This window comes from Ornithodoros turicata, chromosome 7 (genome assembly GCF_037126465.1).
Source record: "Ornithodoros turicata isolate Travis chromosome 7, ASM3712646v1, whole genome shotgun sequence".
Lineage (NCBI taxonomy): Eukaryota > Metazoa > Arthropoda > Arachnida > Ixodida > Argasidae > Ornithodoros > Ornithodoros turicata.
In genome coordinates, this window is record NC_088207.1 from 26,818,629 (window position 1) to 26,840,401 (window position 21,773).

At 46.2% G+C, this 21,773-nt stretch overlaps 1 long non-coding RNA gene across 1 annotated transcript in view; it reads left to right on the forward strand.

The window, feature by feature from the left end:
• The first annotated feature begins 704 nt into the window (after positions 1 to 704).
• Positions 705 to 21,773, forward strand: part of LOC135399738 (uncharacterized) — a 28,352-nt gene continuing 7,283 nt past the window's right edge. The window contains exon 1 of the long non-coding RNA XR_010424402.1: positions 705 to 948. This is a non-coding gene — a long non-coding RNA (uncharacterized LOC135399738). The remainder of the gene's footprint in view (positions 949 to 21,773) is intronic.

Here is a 21,773-nt window from a genome sequence, read left to right on the forward strand (position 1 = left end):
TCATTACCCGGCTTGTAATGGTTCACCACAACTGTTTTATGCGCTGTCGAGCGTCGAGCTAGTGACGTTGAGGGTGCTAATTACGAAAAGCTGAAAGACGGTGCGAAAAAAAAGAAGTATAGTGATGCGATTAATTCCGAGTTTGATGAGACAAGGCGACTGAGCACTCTAATGACAGTTTGTGCGCAGAGTTATTGATCGAGTAAGAATTGTTCTTGAAATCCTGTATTTTCCAAAGAAAGTTGCAACTGACTAGAAATGTGTTAGATTAGATTCTAAGGAAAAAGAAAAATATCGAGAACTTGAGTTGATAAGAAAAGAAAAAAATGGAAAAATAGGAACTCATTACCAGAGCCTGCTACTCCAGATCACTTAGGAAAACACAAATGGCTATCTACAATAAAACCATTGAGCGACAAAGACACACTGTCAGTCACACTGTGTCGACCAACTTGGAGACTGCGCAAAACCGCACAAACGCCTGCATGGCGTGGAACTGATGGTCGGGTGTCCAAGGGCCTAGAACCTTAACAACATCAAATGGTCTGCCATCCAGCCGAGCTAAAGAAGCTTGTAGAGATAGTCTGTGCTGCTGATACTGTGGACAGGATAATAAGATATGTTCAGTGTCCTCAACAGTCCCACAGGTGCCACAGTTAGATGAATCTGCCTTTCCAAGCTTGTGAAGAAGACGTCGACTGTAGGGCACGTTGAGGTGGAGCCGGTGGTAAAGTGACGCAAACGGCCTAGTGAACGATGTCGAGAAAGTAGAGGCAAGCTCCGTGTCAACGCGGTGGAGCAGCGAGGCGCGAGCCCCGCCAGAGAGCCATTGTGCCTGACACAAAGCAGTCAACATGGCCCTAGCGTCGGACTTGCTGAAATAGATGAGTCGTGACGCACACTTCTGGTGTGCTCTGCGTGCCGCAGCATCAGCCGCATCATGCCCAGGTATGCCTCAGTGTCCTGGAGTCCATTGAAAGAACATGTCGTGTCCAGCAGTCACCGCTTCCGCGTGTAGTTTTATAACATCAGCAACTACAGGGTTGACAGCACTGGCAGGTCCTGCAGACACAAGGGACTGCAGAGCAGCCTGGGTATCCGAGATATTCACCCACTTGGTCCGTGAATGAGCCGACGCTATATATTCCATAACCATGAACACAGCGTACAGTTCAGCTGCTGTCGACGATGTCGCATGGGACAAACGCACTCCACTTTCAACGCCACAGGCGGGTATGACGAAGGCACTCGGCGATCTAGTCGTAGCAGTGGAGCCATCTGTGCATACTACCACTCGGTCTTGGATGTTATGTATTAAGTCGGCAGTCAACTGCCGCTGGACACAGAGAGGCACATATTTCTTCGGACCGTCAGCCTAACCCTCAGGATCCCCATACTCCAGACAGGAAGCGGTGACTTGAGCCGCTTATGTCGGGGTATAGTACCACGGTAGATTGGACCGGCAATATCGAGAACTAAAAATGTGCATCACCTAGCATTTGCCTTGAAAATACTGAATAACTGTTTACAACAACAGACGTCGTTATGAGGCGTAAGGTTGCGTTTAGAAGGTTGGCGGCACCTGGTGGTGGTTGCCGTATTTGCAGTACATATTTCATCGAATGTGAATTTCAATGTGGTAGTGACCCTCCGGTCATGAAAATTTCGGCCTATACGTTATTAAGAACTTGAGCGGTCTTTAAACGTTCTTAATCGATTGCCAAAAGTCAGATATCATAAAATCTTAACATGATTCAATTTTAATATGACTTCACATATCACTGACGAAAGTTCCGGCGTCCGTCACAACCACCGAGCTCCTTATACAGTACACGAGAAACGCCCTCTATCTCTATCGGTGGGCTCTGCATGACATTCTTTTGCCGTACAACAAGTGGTGGCACCCATTCACGCACAAGACAAAATAGAGCGTCCATCTCACTCATATACGACCCCATGGCTCTCCCTGGCAGAGAATCAAATGTCCATTGCGGAGTGACCTGTTGCTCCCATAACTCTAGCGCGCTGTCATTTTGCCCGCATGAAGATGGCCCGAGGGATGCCTGCATAATTACTCTCTACCCTGCGGCCATAAAAATATCCGGCGAACTTCCTTAGTGTCGCCGTATACTGGCGCGGATATTGTGTACCCTAAACATCCTTAATCTCACCGAGAACTTTCTTTCATTCGCTCGCGTTTAATTTAGCTAAAAACCTCTCCTTTTTCGTAAGGGCGCAGCGTGTGCTTATTCCTCGGGCATTTCGCTACGGAAATCCAAACGGCTTCTGCGTTGTGCGTCGTGCCACTCGGAATTAATGTCCTATTATGCAAATGACACGTTTTAGGTTTCGTGTGCAAGGACCCCCTGGATGGGATTCATCTTCCCGGAGAGAGGATTACCACTGATCACGTGGTCTTTATGGCCGTAGCCTGCACGTGAGGGTTTTGTTATTCAGATTGGGTGGAAGCTGTATTTACGGCGTTGTATAATTAAGCCAGCTCACACTCCGCTTCCATACGTCGAGAATGGACCACGTGGGATGAAGGGCGCGTCACGATTGGACAAGTTCCGTCTTCTGCGCGCTACGGACGTTTGTATACTTAGTGAGGAACGGTAAATAACTTAAGACGCGGCGGAATTAAACTGTTTTGCCTAATGGAATTAGGAAGAAACTTCAGCCTGTTTTTGTTTGCAGTTCAAGGGGGTTTTCTGCGTAGGCTTCCGTTGGATTATGAGTGGATCGCTGCATTTTCTCGTCTGCTTCAGAGGAAGGGTATGAGTGGCTTTGCGTGAGGAAATTTTGTGTTGGGATTTTACAACGAGTGGGATTTACCGCTGATCTTTTAGTACCCCGGAGGTTATAAGAGTCCAAGCAGATTGCTGAATGTGAAGATGGTATTAAGCTGAAGTGTTTGTTTTCTAACGATTCTGCATGCAGAGCACATATGTAAATGGGGCAAATGAATTAATGAAGCGATGGACCACTGTCAGGATCATTACTGCGAGGCAAATGCTTGTTGCGATGCCTTCGCGGCTGTCAATAACTACCACCTTTTGCACGGCTCTCAACAACGGCTTCTCTGATGGAATTTAGGTACACAATGCTGCATAAAGTTGGTCGGATCTTAAAGGTTATTAAATTGCGCATTTTGAAATTGCGTACTAAGATGTGGGATGCGTAACTATGCACTAATACTTTGGGTTCGACTTTGTCTAGCCGCATGATATCACGTGACGGTGACATCAAACTTTGTTGCAACTGTGTGAGCAGTAATCGTTTGTGAGACGTTTGTAAGCACGCGGTTTCCATTTTAGAAAAGCAAGTCGAAAGAAAAATTGTTTCGCGGAAACAGTACAGCAAGCGATACTGCCCCGACGACCTCGTTATAGGCCTTGCCGTTCAAAGACACGGCCCATCCGGGGGCGGACCGCGTTGTCAAGGGGCCCTTCTCCAAATATGAAGGACCGGCTCCCTTTCGCCTCCCTCCACCGCGAAAGATCAGTACGCGGATTTGAAGAGAGACCAGTGGCACGCACTGGCTCATGGGAACCTATAGCGCCTTACGAGACCACCAGAGGCGAAGGTAGAAGAAGAACAACAACATTCCCGGGTGTGCGCAGCGGCAGCGGCAGCCAGGGTAAACCATACCTGAAACAGACGACAGGACAGTGTCCCTCAAAGTTCCCACGCTGCTTTGCGCATCTTTTTAAAATCGTCTATTGGCAATGCCGGTCAACGCACTTATTATCCACAAATTATCCGCAGCCCTACCCTGCGGCACGTGCAACATGTCGCCACCTTGCGCAGACAAACCTTACGTGTAACGTCACAGTACCATTGCCATTACCATTTTTACCCACTTTCCTAAGACCAGCGGTGCATTCCGTGGCCGAGAGGTGTGTTTGGTTCGGGGTGTTTGGCTGTTATTTCTTTATTGAGAATACGACACACAAAAGAAATAAGTGGAAAATTTCGGTACGCCTCTTGTCGCTCCCGCCACAATAAGAACGCCACCACATTCGATGATCCGGGTAAACCAACCAGTCTCGCAACAGCCTCAACTTCGGGGAGAGAATGCGCAAACCGGTGTCGGTGACTCGAAACCAAGAGTTAGCCAGGTGAAACCCGGGGATCCGTTCTTCTTGTTCGCTGTGAATTTGAGAAACCCACAAGTTCTGTGAAGATGTTTCATTTTTATTAAATTTCTGATCCGATCGGTACTGTTACAAAATCTGTAGTCATAACGTAGCTCATATTTCTCCTTCCCGTGCTTTTCCCTTTTTTTTTCGTGTTTCCCTTTCTTTCTTGTCTTTTTTTTTCTCTCTCTCTCTCTCTCTGGCAACTTGCCGCCCGTCGCCCTCTCTTTCTTATTTTTTTCTTTCTTTCGATAAACGATACCTCCCCCCCCCCCTGCTCTTTATAATAATAATAATATACTATAACATATATATATATATATATATATATAATACGCGTGGCTTTACGTCAGTAAGAGACCAGTCAACTTAACTGCACTCATTCTCCCCTATGAATACCATAGATTGAGAAGTTACCCGTCAAAAAGAACTCGTTACAAGTTAAGTTACCGTGCGCAAAATGTAACTACCCGTATTTTCATGCGTATTAGCCGCGGCTTATGCGCGATTTATTTTTTTCGCGGACGCTTTCCGGCTTATCCGTGGGTACGGCTTATCTGGTGACTATTTTTCCCTGGTACTTTCCCCATACCCCGGGTTAAACGAAAGGGCCGACAGTGCCTCAATATTTTTCGGAACAGGACCGCACTGCCAGTGCACGAACAATACCGAACAGGGGCGGGTCCACTCCACATTCGAGTGGACTAACCCGTCAATCCACGAAAAACACGCAACAATGGCACAATCCGATCTTAGTAGAACACTAGAACCGACCTTCTTTGTTATACATCATGCCGACACCGGAATGTGGACAGGGTTTATGGCCTTCCCTATGGTCTCTTTTGTCGGCAGACCCACAGGAAGGGTTCAATACACCTGTCATCGGGATAAAACGTGGTCAGCTAAGCGTCAGTTCTCATTTGACGAGAGCAGCAGCATTCGTGGACACGGGCACGGCAGTTAGAGGTGAGGCATGGCTCCAACGCTGAGGCACAGCCACGACGGCGGCTTCAAACTAAAAGTCGTCGACTTCGCGGACAAGTACGGGAACAGGGCAGCTGGCAGAGTGCACGGCGCTGACGAGCGTTGAGCGTCTCTGTTGATTTTGTATGTGCATCACTGGTTTAGCGCACAAAGCAGTCGCGTCGTATTACCCGCGGCTTATCTGCGAGTGCGGCTTATCTGCAAAAACATTTTCAAAATGTATCTGAAAACGAGTTCTGCGGCTTATCTGTGGTGCGGCTAATACGCGTGAAAATACAGTAAGTTAATAACGAAGTTTTCAGCCTGAAATGTAACTCGCAGTTACTGAGTTACTTAAAAAAAGAACCAGTTACTTCTAAGTTACTTCGGACACAAAATAGCATTACGCAGGTGCAGCACGCGTGAGCAGTTGAGTTAGACCTTGAGTTGCCTGCGGAGGAGTCCAACACGCTTAGGTCGTTTTCGTTTATGTCCAACGATAGACCCCTCCGTGTTTGTAAACAAATGACGTCATAGTGTTGGACAGTGCCAAAATTTGGCAGAATTGAACTACGCTCGAAGCTAGAGGTGAAGAAGGTCGCGCCCGAAAGCCACGGTCTTGAGGGGATTACGATATGGTCCCTTAAAGGGACGCGACCCTCGGTCCTACTTTTCTTTCAATGGGAGACAGCAGACAAGTGCCCGTTCGTGGAACCCAGCCCTCTCCTTCCGATTTGTTTCGGTTTCAGTCTGTCTACCAATGTCACGATGACGTTTCTTTGGTAGAGGTCTATTCGAACGCTTTGCATCTTACTCCCTGTGGGCGCACAATAGTTCAGCTTCATTTCAATGGCAGCGGTTCTTACTTCCTGAATAAAATACTGTCATTGATTGAATATCACGTTTTATGGCAAAAAAAAATGCAATGAAGGAACCGGATAGAAAGCAAGAAAATATGTGGACGTGAGTGGAAAGCGAATTAAAAGTAACTTGGAACTTAATTTAAGTTACTTTGGCAAAGTTACCCGAAAAAGGAACGAGTTCCTCTGAAAGTTACCACGGCGCAAAAGTACCGAGTTAAGTTACAAGTTAACAAAAAAAGGAACTTAGTTACAGTAACGAGTTACTTGTAACGAGTTACCTCGAACTCTGATGAATACCCTTTGTTTTTAATGTTTGTTTTGCGGTTTCTTTTACATCGTTTTTTTTTTCTTTTTTTGAATATCAAGACGGCATCAGCCTGGCTGACCTTTATTCTTTTCTTTATTATAAACATATTGCTCCCCCCTCCGTGATCCACCGGTGGGTTCTTGACCTGTGCATGAACTCCTTGTCGTCCACCAGGTTGCTTCATATGCTATACTATATGTGCGCGTGTTTGCTATTATTCTTTCTTCTTTTATCATCTTCATGTACTGTTCCATCTGCAATGGGGCGGGGTACCGCACCGCCGAAGTAAGACACCCCAAGTCGTCATTAGCATCTAGTTGTTGTCGTTGTTGTTGCTTTACGTCACGAGACAACTGTGATCATGAGCAACGCCACAGTGGTCGGGTCTGTGGATTAATTTTGCCCACCTGGGGATTCTTTAACGTCCACTGAAATCTCAATACAAGGTACACCGTATTTAACGTCCCTCGCGGAAGACGGCGTGTCTAAGCAACTTGTACACCGCCACTCAAGTTGCTGGCGTCCTCGACCGGGTTCGAAACCCGCAACCTTGGTATCAGCAGGTGAACATGTGCTCCTTCTTACCTTCACGAGTGTTATCACTTTCCGAGCACCTCTTTAAATCAACTCAACCTTCCCCTCTGCCTGAATTCCTTCCCTTCGGGTTACCCATTTTGCTTCGCTTAGTTCGCCACGAAGCGGAAACAGCGCATAATATCCCTCTTCCAATCATTCCACGCTCAAAGTCACCGCGCAATGTTGTTACAAACCGCATCACACACACATACACCGCTGAAACAGCCTTCCTTCCTTTTGCTCTATACGACGCGGCAGAAAGCAGCACACACAAATTACGAGCAAAACTTCTCAACAAGCGAGCAGGACGGATGAGGCACCTTTAGCTCGGCAAACTTTTGGTGCGACGACTTCCACCCTACGATTTGCTTATCTTTAACCGCGCTAGCTTAGAAGCTTTGAATGCGACACCGTAATTTCTCCCCCCGCATCCCGCGAACAACGCGCTCCTAGAAGATGGCAAAAGCAAACAGCCCTCCCTCCTGATAAAAGGGAAGAGCGTGTTTCCTTGCACCGTGTTCGGATTGCCAGGGGGACCCCGCGGCAACTATATTCTGCACCATTTCGCTAGCTTTACGTGCACACACAAAGCCGCGCGGCCACTGTGACTGCCGCCAAAAGCGATTTTAATTACAAAATCCTCTCCTTCTGCATATATGCTCAAAACAAAACGTGAGAGATTGTGTGCTTTTAATCTTTATCGCCGTGTATCACGGGAAAGCCAAGGAACGAATGCGAGAGCCGATTGCAGCAACTTTCAGAGCGCTCGGTTGAATAAAGCTCCTTTTAGCGTCGATTTTGAGATTTTGGCAAAGTGTAGGGTGCTCTCTCTGTATAATTTCAATGTGTACACACGTTTGAGATGTGTGTACTCTTTCGCACATGTGTCAACGTACAGCTTGCGATAAGTACACGAGTTAAGAAATGTTGAAAGAAAGTGCCTCTTCGAAAATGAAATATTTGCTGAAGACACTCGCGGTAAATCGGTGAGCTGAGAGCATTTTGCGTTCACTCGATCGTATTTGAGGTATATGTGTGTACATATAGGGCATAAACAGGATTGCCCCGGAGGCGTTTTAGAAAAAAAAAAGTATGAAGGGAATAGGTTATTACGCGTTCAAGAGTGTCTTTGTTTTTTTTTGGAAAGCGATGACGTCTTTAAAGATTCAAAAGGATGATTGAATAGGTGCACATTTACTCACTAAAAAGTAATTCACGAAAAGAACACATTCAAAATCACACAAAAATTCAGAAAGTGGTTTGCACGTTTAACTCTATTTATAGCAAAGAGCATGTTTCCCCATTGCAGCGTCTAAACAGTGAATGATTTTTGAAACAGCATTAAAACAAATTGCTTTTCTGCTGCTCAACTAGCTCCTGCATTTAAGAATGAAAAACTATTCCCAAGTATGGTCCGTACATGCCGTTTTTTCTTTTTTTTTTTTTTTTCGGATGTAGGTTTTCCTCCTAAACGCAATTAGATGTGCTCTAAAATCGACATTATGCATACAGCGGTCCACCACATCAAGGCCACGTCAAGGCAAACACATATTACCATTCATCTTAACATAGCCTAACCATAAGTCTACCTCCACATCAAAGCCACGTAAGGGCCGACTATGGTCCTGCTCAGCCGAAGATAGCCCATGCTCAACCCTAGCACCACATCAAGGCCACGTAAAGGCAGAGTATAGTCTTGTTGAGCCCAAGATATCCTATGTTCAACTCTAACACACATCTACGCCACGTAAAGACAGGCTACAGTCCGATTCAGCCCAACATTGCCCAAGGAACACACCACATCAAAGACATGTAAGGGCAGACTATAGTCCTGTTCAGCCCGAGGTAGAATAAGCTTAAGCAAAACTCTACATCAAAGACACGTAAAGGCTCATTATAGTCCCATTCAGCCAGGGTTCAAGTCTCGCACCACATCAAGGCCACGTAGAGCAGACTGTAGTAATGCTCAACCCAAGATAGCCTAAGCTTTAGCCTAACACTGCATCAAAGGAACGCTTTAGCTAGAGTCACTGAATAAGCTTCGCTTCAGAGTATCGACACTGAGGTCCAAGGGAGAGTAGGACCGCCATCTTGTTTCGGCACCACACCGGTATCATCCCCATTTGAGGATCAAAGACGGCTAACATAATGCTCCCCGTGGGACAGAGAAGCGTGTATGATTGTTGTACGATAATCCATGTATTGTCAACCAGAGCGTCCCGAGGATGTCACGGTGAGCTCAATGCCGCGAACTCGTGCTTGCAAACGAAAGGAACATTTCACCCGCGCACGACAGATGGCATCGTGCGCTAAAGTGCGCATTGCGCGTGCGTGTGGGTAGCGTGGTGCCGAAACAAGATGGCGCATGCTCGCTCTTGGAGCTCAGTGTCGATACTCTGAAGCGTAGCTTATTTAGTGACTCTAGCTTTAGCCAGTTCAGCCTTAGATAGCAAGAGCTAAAGCCTAACAACACATCAAGGCCACGTAAAGGCAAACTATAGCCATGCAACCTTAGATATAAGCTCTAGCCCAACATTGCATCAATGCCACACAAAGGCAGACTATAGTCAGTTCAGCCTTAGATAGCCTAATCTAAAGCCTATTGTTGTTGTTTTTAAGTGTTGAGAGAGGTCAGCCAATATTTCGCTTGCTCCTCTTCAAAAAAAAAAGAAAAAGTTCACCCGGACCAAAAAAAGAAAAAATCACACACATAACACATAAAGCCTATAACACCACATGACCATGTAAAGCTAAAAACTATAGTCATTCGGCCTTAGATATATGCCCTAGCTTAACACTGCATCAAGGCCACGCAAAGGCAACCTGTAGTCTTTCAGCCTTAGAGATCAGCTCTAGCCCGACACTGCATCAAGGCCACGCAAAGGCAGATTATAGTCAGTTCAGCCTTACATAGCCTAAGCTAAAGCCTAACGCTACATCAATGCCACGTAAAGGCAAACTATAGTCATTCAGCCTCAGATATAAGTTCTAGCCTAACATCACATCAAGGTCACGTAAAGGCAAACTATTATCAGTTCATCCTAGCCTCAGCTAAAGCCTAACACCATCAAGGCCACGTAAAGGCAAACTATAGTCATCCAGCCTTAGACATAAGCTGTAGCCTAACATTGCATCAAGGCCACGTAAAGACAAACTATAGTCAGTTCAGCCTTAGATAGCCTAAGCCAAAGCCTAACACCACATCAAGGCCACGTAAAGGCAAACTATGTTCATTCAGCCTTAGATATAAGCTCTTGCTTAACACAGCATCAAGGTCGCGTAAAGGCAATCCATGTTCCTGCTCAGTCTGAGGTAGCCTAAACTAAAGCCTAATACCACATCACAGCCACGTAAAAGCAAACTATACTCATTCAGCCTTAGACATAAACTCTAGACTGACACCACATCAAGACCACCTAAAGGCAGTCCATGGTCCTATTCAGCCTGAGGCAGGCTGAGCTTAAGCCCAACTCCACATGAAAGACACTTAAAGGTACTGTAAAGCAGTAGACAAGCATGATATGCCGGTGATGTGACTAGAGACTTTGTTGCTTCTAAATACCATATGCGGCACTTTACGACCAACAACGCGCTATAAATATTTTTAATTTGCTATGAAAGATGCGGCGTAGCGGAGCGGTGCGACGCCTGGTGCCCTGTACAGCGAGCAACACTGAAAATTGGTATTACACACTATTACATCGGAACTTCGTGATTTTAGTAACCATATTATTAGTTTTACTGTTTACCTATGCATTCTGAAACCCCTGTTAACAGTTTAACCTGTTAATCCCTGTTTTTGCGAAGTAACCCAGCGCTGGCCGCTGTTCGATGGAGGCTCTCCCTACTTCTCTGCTGCGCCTGCGCGCTCCTTCTGTTCGCGGCTTCTTTAGAACGAACAAACTCTCTCTGTGAACCTCTGTGAACAAACAAGTCCCGACGCTGTCTGGCTTCTCGAACGTCTGACACATTTTTTTCAACGGCTCAGCATTTCATTTCAGTTCGCTTATCCGTTTATCCTCAGATGTGGATCGTTGTGTGGATTGCAGGGGCGGATTTTATGGTGGATTGTGGTGGATTGTGGTGGATTGTTATGTCGGGCCCAGTGTTATACGCATACAATGTGGTTGCCGCCGTATGTGTCAGGAGTACGGATTCATTTGGAATATCTAGTACAGTGTTGCCCGTAATCTTTAATTGTAATTTTCTAATTAATTGCACCGTCGATTGGAATGAAACTTGCGCAGTTTTTGTCCTGGTGGCTTGGACTATCGAATAGCCACACTAAATGACATTTGATCGGTGCTGTTTTACAGTACCTTTAAAGCAGGGTGTCGAACCGAACCCGAACCGAAAACCGTACCCGAACCGTTATTTTTGCCGGAACCGAACCGAAATTTTCATGACACTGTTGAACCCGAACCGGAGCAGAACCGTAAAAAATAATAGCGGGAACCGGTTCGCAACAAAACGGTTCGGACATAAAAGAAGTCAGCATAAGAGTTCCTCTCTATCCCCGAACGAAGACACGTTGGTATCATCATCACGCGCCTATATCATGGATTTCAGAAATTTTCACCTAGCAGTGAGACGACGACGTATAGTAAGTATACTTTCAGCGTCTTTTTAACATGTTGAAGCGCAGTTGTCCTTGTGAGCGCCGCGGCTAGCGCCCCACGCACGCGGTGCAGCATCTACTCTTCAGAGACGAGGTGCCACGCGGACGAATGAAACAGGAATGGAGTAGGCCAGTTATGTAGCTCTACAGGACGAATATGCGATCAAATAAGCGCCCAAGATTTCCCTTTACACGTGAGCAGTACAAATTAAACAAGTCAGAAACATGAGAAGTGGAGAAGGAGCGTACGCAGAACGGTGCCTGTTTGATTGGTCGTGGCTTGAAAAGTAAATGTGGTTCTGCTTATTGGTAGTGCAGTTGTGTCGTGACATATTGCCTTTGTGTTGTGGATTAACTAGTACACTGCTGTGAGCTCGGACAGAGTAAGGCTGGCAGGCTTATTTTCGACATGCTTCAGTACGGTTTCAGATCGATTCACGTTGCGAAGGCAGTGTGCCGGCTAGTACTGTCGTCTATGTTACGCTGTCCATCTTTAGGTGGTCTTCCTTAAAGTGTATCTTGCTGGCACTGTGCGTGTGAAGAAAAGATTTTGGGAACAGAAAGTAGCAGGACTACACCGCTTCAACAGCGTGGACTCTATTTGCAATAAGTGTTCATCCATTCCTCATTTCTCTCGCTAAAGGGCTACCTCACCGCTAGAGACGTCAATGCAGACAACAGCAGTAAGCTATTAGCCACGCATGTCCTGATAAAAGCAGTTTTATGGAACATATAAAACGGAAGCGTTGAACCGGTTCGCGAACCGGTTCGGGGCTGCGAGCCGGTTTGCGAACCGGTTCGATTCTTGGCGTGGCCGAACCGGAACCGAACCGGAACGAAATCAAAACAACGCGAACCCGAACCCGAACCGTACCCGTATTTTTTGCGGTTCGACACCCTGCTTTAAAGGCAAACTATAGTCCTGTTCAGTCAAATAAGTCAGCGGTACTGGAGTGCTCTAGGAAAACATCATATTTCCTGATTTCATTTTAGCATGAAAATCATCCTGTTGGGCGTAAGGCATGACCTGACGAAATGCTATAAAGAACCTTTCAATACTCTCTGTCTGCCGGTGATTATACGTACTGCAAAAGAGAGAGAGAGAGAGAGAGAGGGGGGGGGAATGCACAAACAGTGTTGTTTTTTGGTTAGACGCCGATTACAGAGCTAAAAAAGAGAAACACACAGAGCGCTATAATATCGAGTAAACGCAGATAGTAAACGTAGGTAATAAATTAGTAAACGTAGTTAGCTCTACCGCAGGCAGCTGATCACGCAGTGAAGGCGTATCATCCCCACGACGATCAAGCGTAGGCGGGGCCTCTTTCCTTTTTTCTCCACCATTAATTCTCGTCATTAAAGCCACACCAAGCCAATTACCCTACCATAAACCAATGCAGTTAAAACAACAGCAGTATTGGCATGTGTCACCTACCAGCTCAGTCAACGCAGCATACGCCTAAGTACGCAGCGGCATTTCTGCATCACATAGTATAGCTTCGCATTCCTACATTAGTACACAACGACGACGCATCAGCTCAGCGTTTGCCTAATTTGCGGTAAACGTGCCATAAGACGCCATGCACCGGGGCATGGCGTCACGTACATTATGAAGTGAAACGCGCGTTAGAGTAACGGCGAGGGTAATTATTTACTGAATTATACCGAAGACAAGGGAACTAAGCATAAATTAAGAAGCGAGCGATAGATCAGAAAATGAGAACTGCGTTCGTATGCTAATGGGGAAATAAAATGTCCCATAATCCGGTGAACGTCGTTATGCAAGTGAGATTAGTCAGTCACCGGAGCTGCTTTAATTGTGTCATAAAGCCACCCATATCACGTATACAGCTGGGTGCTTTCTCGTATAATTTTGCCTATAAATAAACAGATACGCATAAGCGGTATCCGCGCCGTGGCGTACGGTGTGTTGCCTATTGCACGTGCTATACGTTACCATATTACGCGCTCATTATGACTTGCGGTGGGGAAGGGCACTGTTGTGTGACAACTGCACGACCTACTACTGCTGATAGAGACATTACCATAAAACAACTGCCTATGGGATCATCGAGTCAAACGTTAGCTACGACAGTACCCGCTAGAAGCGCTATTTCCGATTATTGGGGCTGGGGGGGGGGGGGGGGGGGGCAAACGACATATACATTATCAAGGGTGACGGACGAGTATTGCGCTGCTGAGAGGAGACCGTCGTTCTATTCTTCGACGCCTCGTGACCAGACATGTACAAGATACTCAAAACTGTATTTAAGATAAGATAATAAATACTAACGTTAGAATGTAATAAAGATAGAGTATAAATACGTGAAAATTAAAGTAATTAAGATACAGTACAAAATACTTCAAAAAGTATTTGAAATAAATTAAGATACTATTTATCCTTGAACGCAAAATGTCACTGGTCAATGCGGCAAGCCGCCGCTATGTGACATGAATCACCTAAACCCCGCGTACCACGCTAGCCGCCGCTATGTGATAGGAGTCATCTAAACACAAGTCCCGAAAAGATGACAGAGAGATACCACATAACTCCACTTAGTATATGTGACCCAGAACAAAGCAAAAGTTGACTCGAGAAAGATGTTGTCGCTGCGCTGCTCTAGAAGATCTAGAGCATTCTTATTCGTTGCCCACACTACCGACCTTCCCGAATCGCACTCTCCGGGTCTCTTAATCAGCTGGACTCTGGTCCCCTCTCTCTATCAAAATTGCTTGGCCCATGGCAAAATCCAGCCCACCAACGCTCTGCCCCTCAAAGCTCTTTTGACCTTTTTGGACCACGTAGGACTTCGAACCTATGTTGTGAAGGGGCTCAGTATTTCATCCCTCACATCACCACCAGCAATGGGGAAGAGTGTCGCCGCTGGCGATGAAATTTCTCATTCGTCATCTTGAAATAAAGTTGCTGCTGTTTCATGTCAAACGCGAGTTATAGCTGAAAGGCAATTGAAGCAACGTAAACAACCAATTCTCCAACGTAAAATGCTAATCAAGATAAAACACATGTTGAATTTTCAGCTTGGCTGAAGAGACGAGACCCCTCGACTCTGCATAGTGTTCGTCCGTTTTTCTTACGCTTCCAATGAATTCTGACATATGTATACCAACACAACCAAAGCAAGGTTTTAACAAGATTTCGTTCCTTTTGTTTGATTTCTTTTTTTTTTTTACTTGTTTAGATTAAAGTAGTTTAGATTAGACTTGTAGTGTATACAAGTCTGGTAGTAGGTCGTGGACACCAGGGTCGGTGATAGAAATTACGGGCCCTGGGGATGGCTCCGGATGAGTCGCGGGCCCCCCTCTTCCCGCCCCCTGGTGCTAGCAACCGTCGGACCTTGGGCTGGGCCAGCCCATGAAGAGACACGGGCCACGGGGCTCCAACCCCGGCTGCCTCCCCACCTTCTCTGGCTGGCCCCTGTGGACAAGTAGCCCATGAGCAAGCGCACACAACATTAACGGGACACGCACCCGTTACAGCCGTGGTGTTCTTCACCGTTTCTTTACCGAATCCGTTCGTCTATTCCGTTAAGCTCCGTGCATGCCCTATACTCGTCCATTTTTCCAGGCCAGATGCACTTGTCGAAGACTCGAATTTAAGTCTGGACGTTAGCGGGGGGAAAGAAAAAATCTCACGCGAAGGGTAATTGCTGTAGTGACCACATGACGCCTCCTTTCAGTGACTGGAATCATGCATGACGACATGACCTGCTCTCCGCTCGGTAAAAGCAGAGCTCCACGCTTTTGCAAAGTGGTACGGGGATTCGAGATGTCTTTGCTAAACGCTTTCCGGAAGACCTCATGGAACGTGTTGCCACCTTGGCGCTCACCCAAATAGCAGAGCCGTTCCATAGCATCACAAAGAATGAAATGTCGCCATTGCCAGTGGGAAATTCCGCAGACCCTCTGCACTGTGCACCTCACGAGGCGGGAAATTACACAACCTACCGCTGTTTACTTCACACTAAAGGGGCAATAAACAGCTATACAAGGTGCACATTCTTGTAATGTAGTGTGATTCGTTGCCTGCGGTGAACGTTTTCCAAAAATCGTTGTCGCAAAAAAGTAAATAATGGCTCTAAATCGACCGAATATTCACTGCACTCTTTCGCATTCATGCCGCACCCGGCGATGCCCTGGCGGCAATACGCACACGCCATTTTGACGTTGCCCACCATCAACCATTCAAAATGCGGGACGCTTATACATTGATGTTGTTGTAATATCGGGAAATGAGGACAGTTCTAAGCTTCTGTCCACTTGTCAATCCCAAGGTAGCCAGATCAAACGGTACCAAAAGCCCACAATGTTCCATTTCATGTGCGAACTATGTTTTCAGTGCTGTATTTCTCCGCGAGGTCACCGCGATGCTCCCGCAACCAGTTCCTTCCCGAGCTGCAGCTTGCCTCAATGGGGCCCGTCATTGGCTATAGGAGAGCAAAATCTCCCTCACCTCAAGCGCTGGGAATACGGTGTTGCTATAGGTTAGAACGTCGTGACGTGATCCGGTTCCAGGGACGAAGGAGGGACTCACGCGGATTACGCTCTTCGAATGGCATTGTTTTGTGGTAAAGACGCTCGCTCGAAGTAAACGAACGCCATATTTTGATATAATAAGTCACGTTCTTTCATGGAACATAATAATTGGAGAATGTGCGTCGTGCGTTTAGTGCCACCTTAAAGGGGCACCAAAAATACAAAAACAACTTGCTCTCAAATGAAAGTCCGTGTTTCAATTAGTATAATGCGAGTAAAATTAGTTCACACAGCGCTACCGTTTAGAAGAAAAAAAAAACAATGAAGACTGATCCGTCTTTGGCGGAAACGAATAGGATCCCCAGGAGGCAAAGATTGGCGGCATCCAATGAGACAGCAGGAGAAGCGCGCGCGCACACCAATCGTGGCCGTGTGGATTCGGAACGAGTCCGATCGTAGTGTACCGTATATACGAGGTATGATGCGCACTACTGCATTTTCAATACCGATTCAATGAATTGTAGCCCACAACAGTTCTCGCGAATGTTCCAGTGACAACGTTTATCTTCACGTCCTGCGGACAGCGACGGCAGTCCGCTTCGCAACGCGCACTATGTTTTTCACCGCGACTGCCCCATTGCTTGGCACGCGCAGAATGGACTATAAACACCGATGCACGGGCGGAAGCGACGTTCACTGCTTAGCGCCGAAGCAAGAAAGAGCCCGGTATAATTTCGATTGTAGCTTCGTAACTGATTCAAAGTTTTGAATTATGATGACAAGTACGAAATTAACTTAACGTGGAACGTAATTTGAAGTCAACTTGTTTTTGCATTTTAGTGCCCCTTTAATGCGTGTATTCCTTTTTCCCACTACTCCAACAATGTTTCACGCATTACAGGACGAAACACCAAACGTATTCGAAACGATGCCATCTATATAGCTTCTAAGAAGACCATCCGCAATTACCCTCATGTATCCGTACTCCATACTTCCTCTTGCGTTATCTCCATCCTTTTAGTGCAACAGCAAAACTCGCCGACACGAGAGCACAGACTCATTAGTTCGGCTGTATAGCAGTCCTAGCCGGGACGAGAAACAATTTAGAAATGCTACAACATCGCTTTCCGCGCCCAATTAATGACTTCCACAAAGCGACTAACTTTGCAGTGATCAATGAGTTTAGGGGAGTCGTGCCGTCACGATCTGTCACTGTTCAAGCACTATACGCTAATACGGCGGCGACATATGGGATTCAGGCTGTTCCGATGCTTCCATTTAGCCTTTGCTAAATGATAACGATTCAGCCTTCGTTTTGTTGTTTTGTTTCTCGTTCTTGCGGAAACGGAGCGCACTTCTTTGAGGACAGTGGCCCGTGCGAGTGATGACTAGTTTCCGGAGAGGTGGTGACCCCGTCACGTGAGGTCTGCTGCTGAGGCACATTTGCCGAGAGAGCTTACGGAAATGAGAGAACGCGTGCCACATGCCGACATGTACAAAATACTGCGCAAAAGTATTTAAAATGGACTACAAAATAATCAAAACGAAAAGTAATTTAAGTAGAGTATAGGGCCCTGCACGGGCCAACTTTCCCGGGCCCGGCACGGTGGCCCAGTGAGTAGAGCCCGGCCTAGTATTTCCAGCCGTGACGTACGCATTTCTGGCGCTTATCAAACAAATTTATAAGTAAGAAGACAAGGCCACAAACATACAAGTGCTGGCCGTGTAACACCGTGACAGCACGAGACCAAATTAAATCCAGAACGCATTCGGGCATGGGCGTTATCATTACACTATCAAGTTTTTGCGGAGGTAGAGGATGCTGTCGACAAACGCCTTCTCCCAGTCCCTACCCCTCTCACCAAACTTTACGAACGTGATTGTGAAATACGTGAGGAGTGAGGAGCAATGCGAAGTGGCTTTGAGAATGTTCTAGAGGGTCGAGTCGTTCGCATAATGCAGTGTCATTTGCTTGTCGGCCCGGCCCGGAGCACGCAGCCAATAACAATCCCGGCCCGCGGGCCGGGTCGGGCCCGGGCCCGTGCAGAGCTCTAGTAGAGTACTAAATACTCTAAGGAGTATTTAAGATACTCTTTAAATTACTTTAATATTAGCAGTAAGTGAAAAGCGTATTGTGAAACTGACCGTACAAATGAAAGGAATGAACTTCATCCGCCATACTTAAGCATATCTTTTATTTGCAACGTCTTGGTGTGAAGTAATATTTGGTAAACTTTGGTGATACGTTCTGACCCAAAACTTCGTAGTCCCTCCTGTATGTCAGCTCGGGCCTTTCAACTTCTGGCGCGTGTTTATTGCTTTGGTGACGAAGGAAATAAATGCCGGGACTCTCTTGTACCTAATCCCCTGGGGATTCACCTGGCAATATGAACAGGAACCGTTTTCTGACGAAGGGGTCGAGCTATTGACAAACAAGGCCAAGCGTGGAACCAGCCTATTGTACAGGAGATGACAGAGAATTCCTCAAAGAGAAAAATATGCTGAACGTGCCAGTGAGCTTAAAATCTGGACACGGCGGGGAAGTGTGCTGGATACAGCTTGACGAGGAAGGCAAGTATTTTGAGTACTGAGTAGCAAATTTAATTTTAAGTATTTAAGTAGTATTTTAAATACTTTAAAAATGCTTGTCGCAAAAAGTATGGAGTAGCGTGCCGAAATACCGGAAAAAGTATTTTAAATACTGTACTTTGAGTACGTACTCAAGATACGTACAAGTCTGGCCCCATGTTGTCTCGGTTTCAGCCTTTCAGGGAAGCAACGGAATGACGTCATATTTCTCAGAGTGAGAGAGAGAGAGACGCCATCTCTTACGCCGCAAATGCGTAAAACGCAAATGCAAATCTGAATTAGTTATGGATGCGATACAGTAAATTATTGACGTGAAGGAGATCGATGACTACGTGATACTTTCAACAAATTGTAGAAACAATCACCGTCATCGCTCTCTCGTGGATCGTTTTCGCCTTGAAGCTGACCCAGGGCCAGAGCGAACCATAGAATTATTGGTCTCATGTTGGCACCCCATATTATTTTCTCCTTTTCTTCTTTTTTTTTTTGGGGGGGGTGGGGGTGGTGGCTGCGGCGTCCTCTGCAGCAAATAAACGGTGCTGCAGCGCATACGCGAGGCCTCACCAGCTCGCGTGGCTCGGTGGTTAGCGTGCTGGCCATCTGACGTCGAGACTGGGAGGTACCACGGTTCGAATCCGGGTGCCAGCTGTGCTGTCTGGAGGTTTTTCCTGGGTTTTCCTCAGACAGGGCTTTGAGACATATGTCGGCACAGTTCCCTTAGAAGAAGTCGGCCCAGGGCGTCAGTCGTGACGTTGCCCACCTGTGTGAGGCCAACAACGGCGAGCAATCTCACCACTCCCACGCGAGGCCTCGTCTCCTTCGCACTTTTTGCAAAATTCCTCCTCTCTTGGAAAGAGCGTATCGGAGAGTATATGGGAAGAGGGAGGGTACTTTATGACGTCACCTATCCCCTGGCAGGGCCGATCACGTGACTCGTGACGCAGCTCAAGCGCTGAGAAAGAAACAAAGAAGAGAGACACTGAGCACGTTGTCGTCGTCACGCGAGCAGATCGTATGGGTCGTCCGTGACTTTTTCAATGTGCATTCATACATAGTTATTTCATTTTAGAATTCAATTACAATTCAATTATTTTTATTCAGTTTACAGACACTACAAAAGCACCTTCATAAATCAGCAATGCGCTGAAACCTGCGAAGCCCGCTGCATGCATGGGCATACCAGACGGCAAAACCAATAGCTATGTCGCGGAACTGCGCATGATACTACGCAGTTCTTCCCTTTTTCTCGCTTCGTCTCTTCCAAAGCGTAGAACACAAAGAAGAACGCTTCAGTTCGTTATTGAGAACATGTAGATCGTCTAGGTATAAAACAAATCTCAACGGTCTTGTCTGGCGCAGATCTTCTGCTAAACGTGCTCGTAAACTGTCGAAAAAGAAGCGGAATGTACGAAATATACAGCAGTAAGAAGTATGCTTTTCTCAGTGAACGAGACACACTGCTGTGTCTACATTCATAAGAGTGCTTCTTTTTTGTCTTTTTTAACGCATCCCAACATCAAAGCGAGAGCGCCTACCCAAATGTAATTGTCCGCTCAAGCAGAAACATAAACGAAGATTCTTTTAGCGTCCCTGTGCGTTTATCGGCCGTACCTCCTTTACTCCAAAACAAGCCGAGGCTGCAACGTGTAATTGCATTAAGAAAAGCTCCACGTAAAATGAATTTGGCTGCGCAGAAATTGGCTCGTATCTACCTTTACTACCATTGCTGCTCTTATCTTTACGTATTACCGCGTATGTGTTCCTTTGTGTTCGCAGGCAATGTTCGTCAATCGTACCTGTCAAACTGTCGTGAGTTATTAAAAATGGAAGCACCAGGAGAAGAGACTCTCTCTGTTGTCCGTATAAGAAGGGAATGAAAATCGTGATTGCAATACTTAAGAGGAGGTGGAAGTCCCGTTGGAAATTGTTAGAACAGAAGTTGAAGCTTGTAGCTTCGGATGAAAGAAGACGATTAAAATGTGAGATTAAAACCTTTTTCCCTTTCTTAATGAACCTTCCTGATTAGGTGTTCGGCAAAAGGTGATTTAACGATCGGCCTGGGATTAGGACCCGAGGACTCCACAGCGCCGGGAAATGAAGCCTTAATTTGCGATTCATCTCAGAGTGGCTTGAGAGGCTTAAGGTGCGTAAAAGTACGCAGTACGCTTTCGTGTGGGAAATTAGGCATAGGCGCTTTCTTGATGGGCTTCATTGGGGCGACGCTCATTTGGAAAGGTCGAAGAGAAGAAGGAGGCAGATAAGGACATGACATTGCGCAAGGGAGTTTTTTTTTTTTTTTACTACAGTCTTTTATTATTATACATACATTCAAGTATTATAAGAGGCGCCCTGTTACAGTACCTGAAGCATGAGTATTTATTTAAGGGTAATGGACCTTTTTCACTTTCGCGTCGTATCCAAGCGGCTGTCCAGCGAAACACGATCGACGCTCGCCATATTGCCGCCATCTATTGAATACGTAAGGAACCTTCTTCGGCGCCGTCGGGGTCACAGAGCATGCGCAGAAGCGTTGTGAAAAAGGTCCATTGTCAAACGGTTTAAGGCGGAATCACTTCTTCAGAAGTCTATGGGCCATTTTCGTTCGCACAAAACACGTGAACGCTCTAAACGATCATCATAACATTGGTACTGCGTGTTCTTTTAGCTCTTCTCTAGTCAATGACGTATTTTTTAGAGGACAAGGTTGAGCCGCTGATTTTTAATAAATTAAAGTTTGGTGCGTCTCGAACATGTGCTGCCATCTCGATAGAGTGTCGCACACTAAAATATTTGCGAATTCGGGCTCAATACAAATCAACGGATAGTCCTGGAATTCTACAAAATGTGTCATTGACAAGGGTAATACAAGGAGAACACGCCAGTACTTCTCTTTTGACGATATTTTACGCCGTTTCTGAGCGCTGTGCGAAAAAAACTTTCTCTATTCTCTTGCGAAGAAGTGATTCCCCCTTAAAAATAACAGGAGCATAACAACAATACTAACGTTTTGTGGCCCTGCCGTCATGTTGCTCTTCACAACGGGCATACGCCTAACGGGCCTCATCTATTCATAGTCTAATTATCTTAGTTAGGTAGCTACATGTTAATGCACTTATAGTACGTACCTCGTATTTCTTGTATTTTTCTTATCGGGTGGGACTGGGGAAGTTAAATGACATCGTTTTTTTTTTCTAAGGGACGGCGGCCGTGTGGCACACACGTCC